Source organism: Sander lucioperca, chromosome 13 (genome assembly GCF_008315115.2).
Source record: "Sander lucioperca isolate FBNREF2018 chromosome 13, SLUC_FBN_1.2, whole genome shotgun sequence".
Classification (NCBI taxonomy): Eukaryota; Metazoa; Chordata; class Actinopteri; order Perciformes; family Percidae; genus Sander; species Sander lucioperca.
Genome location: NC_050185.1, coordinates 25,283,117 through 25,287,192, shown reverse-complemented (window position 1 = coordinate 25,287,192; position 4,076 = coordinate 25,283,117).

Sequence of the window (4,076 nt, the reverse complement as noted above, 5' to 3'; positions counted from 1 at the left end):
GACAAAGATATCTTTGAAGAATGGTCCACTAGCCTGATCCTACCAGACTCTGGTACATTAGCCTGATCCTACCAGACTCTGGTCCATTAGCCTGGTCCTACCAGACTCTGGTCCATTAGCCTGGTCCTACCAGACTCTGGTCCATTAGCCTGGTACATTAGCCTGGTCCTACCAGACTCTGGTCCATTAACCTGATCCTACCAGACTCTGGTCCACTAGCCTGGTCCTACCAGACTCTGGTCCATTAGCCTGATCCTACCAGACTCTGGTCCACTAGCCTGGTCCTACCAGACTCTGGTCCATTAGCCTGGTACATTAGCCTGGTCCTACCAGACTCTGGTACATTAGCCTGGTCCTACCAGACTCTGGTACACTAGCCTGGTCCTACCAGACTCTGGTCCACTAGCCTGGTCCTACCAGACTCTGGTCCATTAGCCTGGTACATTAGCCTGGTCCTACCAGACTCTGGTCCATTAGCCTGGTACATTAGCCTGGTCCTACCAGACTCTGGTACACTAGCCTGGTCCTACCAGACTCTGGTCCATTAGCCTGGTCCTACCAGACTCTGGTACACTAGCCTGGTCCTACCAGACTCTGGTCCACTAGCCTGGTCCTACCAGAGTCTGGTCCACTAGCCTGGTCCTACCAGACTCTGGTCCATTAGCCTGGTACATTAGCCTGGTCCTACCAGACTCTGGTCCATTAGCCTGGTACATTAGCCTGGTCCTACCAGACTCTGGTACACTAGCCTGGTCCTACCAGACTCTGGTCCATTAGCCTGGTCCTACCAGACTCTGGTACACTAGCCTGGTCCTACCAGACTCTGGTCCACTAGCCTGGTACATTAGCCTGGTCCTACCAGAGTCTGGTCCACTAGCCTGGTCCTACCAGAGACTGGTCCACTAGCCTGGTCCTACCAGAGTCTGGTCCACTAGCCTGGTCCTAGTATAAAGTTTAAAGTAGGGATGCACCGAATCCCGATTTTTGGGGTTCGGCCGAATACTGAATCCTCCTCCCATTCTTACTTAATGAAGTAAACAGTGACTGTCCTTCCTTTGCCGTACCTGAAGTTGCTGCATTCTGGCTGCTGTCTGTAGATTCCTTCATCACTACTCGTATTCTTCCGGATGTTTGATACCAGATGTTGTAACAGCGGTGATGTTGTGTATAGTTTAGGGTCCTCGCCACCACCAGACTAATCAGCATTACAGATTGAACATGTAGCTGGACTTGAATGGCCTTCTTTTGACTGAAAGTTCTGCCAAACTACACTTTTTCTCCACCTACGTAAACACCTTCCCGCAACCAACGGCGCCGTCATTACGGCGACCAGCGTAGCGCGCGGAGTGCAAGCGTAGGGTTCGGCAGAAACCCAACCCCATCAAAAAGCCCAAATATTCAGCCGAATCAGAAGCCTGGTTTCGGTGCATCCCTGGTTATTTATGACCTGAGAGAGACCTGAGTTTTGCGCTGCTGGAAATGCTTATCTTTTCAGCATTTCTCATTATCAATAATTATCAACAATGACTTAACAAGGTGGGAAACAGATAATATCAATATTCAATTTTCATTTTTAGAACAGGCCTGAGGGCTACTAGTGGTCCTTGGGGGCTACCTGGTGCCCACGGTAACCACGTTGGTGACCCCTGATAGAGACTATGACGTTGGTAACAGTAAATAAAACAAGTTCATCATAGAATGAATGAAGGATCTTGTTTAGAGATCTGTCTACAATCGTGAGCTTAGAATTATAATTATAAGGTTCTATCTCCACTTTTGGTCGAAATTGAGTTTTTGACAATCTGATCCAATGCCTGTGTGCTGTTATTGTTGTAAAAAAAAAATATTTTGTTAGTTATTAATAAAATAAAATACTACATAACAGTTTTGCCAGCTGGGATGTAAAAACTTTGATGCTCAATATCTCAGAACTACCCTAAACGGAGAGAGAACCTTATAAATCTAAGCTCACGAAATCTGTAGCTGATCGACATCATCTGGTGTATTAATAGACATTGAAAAATACAATTTCCATGAACGCAGCGCGCCGTCAGCGTCCTTCATCAGAAGGTTAACTCCGTATGGTATATATCATGCGGACACAGTTGGAGGCCGGTTGGGTGTCTGAAAGCCGAGCATGCTGGGAGTCTGCTGATCCTCTTAATGCTGTTTAAAGGCTCAGCGGCCTGAGCCGTAACAGAGCTGATTTACAGACGGCCGTCACACAGTTTGATTTCTTAACCTTTGTGTCGTCTTCCCGTCCAAAATGAAAATGACGCTTTTGAAATTTTTTAAAAACATTTTTGTCAATTTTTAAAAAACAATTTAATTTATTCATGGTTTATGAATTTATTTATTTTTATGTATTTATTTAGTTATTTGATAGAGACAATGCTCATTCATCAACAGACAAATTACTTGCTGTAAACAAGCCAGAGTTAGCCACAAGTGCTAGTTTCCACCTGTTGTCTCTAGCCAGGTCTTAACAGGCACCCTAAAATACAAAAGTCAATACAAATACACTATACATTTAAGAAATACAGTCGCAATGTAATAAATACAGCAGGAATTTTAAAACAATATGAATATACCCTCAAACAGACAATATATTGCTCACCTCATCTAACCTTCAACATAATTACAATATAAAGTACAGTATAAAAAAATAAAATAAAAAATAAAAGCAAAATATGGTCATGGGTTTAAGTGTGTGGTGTATGGTTGTAGTTGTAATTGTCCCTAATCCAAGATTTAAGATGTTTTTTTAAAAGAGGAGAGACTATTACACTCCCTTAACTCATTGGGCAGACTATTCCAAAAAAAATTGTGGCTCTGATAGAAAAAGCTGTGCTTCCAATCCTACTTTTTCTAAATTGAAGTATACAGTCCCCTCTGATGGTTGCTCTAATTTAACACGCAGATGCTCCAGATTTAAAAATAAATAAATAAAAAAATTCAAATGCTATGAAATTGGAATAAAACACCCAAAATTCAATGAAAGTGATCATTCATTTTACCTGCTAAGACATCCATGTTATTTTTGGGCAATTTGGTTGAAAGAAACCCAAATTTCTGATAGAAAGATCTTTGAAAATGGGTCAAAATTTGACCTGAGGACAACACAAGGGTTAAAGAGACACGCACCTTTAAATAACATGTTCAGTTTGTAAGTTTGTTTGATTAGGACAATGCACATTAATCAACATTTCTGTAAATGCGCCAGTGTTAGCCAGTCGGCTAATTTTCAGCTGTTATATATGGTATATTATTATTTATATTTATTAAAGACAATCATCCTGCCGGCAAAATATGAACTTAAGGCTTAAAAAAACTTCCTCAAAACTCAGACAAACTGCAGCTTTACTTTTTATAAAACCCTACTAAAAAACAGGACAGGAAATCTGCTTTCTATTTCGGTCTTCCACTAAGGAGCCGAGCGTTGTGTTCAGGGACAAAATAATCCTCAACAACCGGCTCAACCGAGGCCAACCGAGGCCAAGCCAAACCAGGCCAAACCAGGCCAAACCAGGCCAAGCCAGGATGTTTGAAAGCTACTCTTTAACAGGGATGTATGATGTTATCGTTTCAATCCTCAACACCAATATTATCGATGCAAAGTGAAAAAAAAAACTGATACAAATAATTTTGTTTTTGCAGATGCGCCTTTATTTTGAAATTCCCACTTTATATGTATTCGTTTTATGACAGTAAATATATACCGCTGTCCAAAGCCTGTCGGTATAACACCGTACGGTGATAAACGTGTATATACACACCTCTACTATGTCTCTAACTTGTGATGTCTCTTATTTTGAAGTTTAAAAGGAAGCTGATGAATGATTTGAGTGTTTTTACTTTTATACGTTGGTGAGTGAGACGCGATCGAGGCGACAGAGGGAAGCGTTTGCACACGTTTGATACAGAAAATTAGATTCATGGACTCAGATTTGATGGTTAGAGTTGGCAGACTGATGTCATGAAATGACGTATGTATGACACGCCAATTCTATGCCATTAACGGCGTGTTATCAAGACGCATGCTCGCTTTTTAGCGTGTTTATGAACGCCGTTTGGCC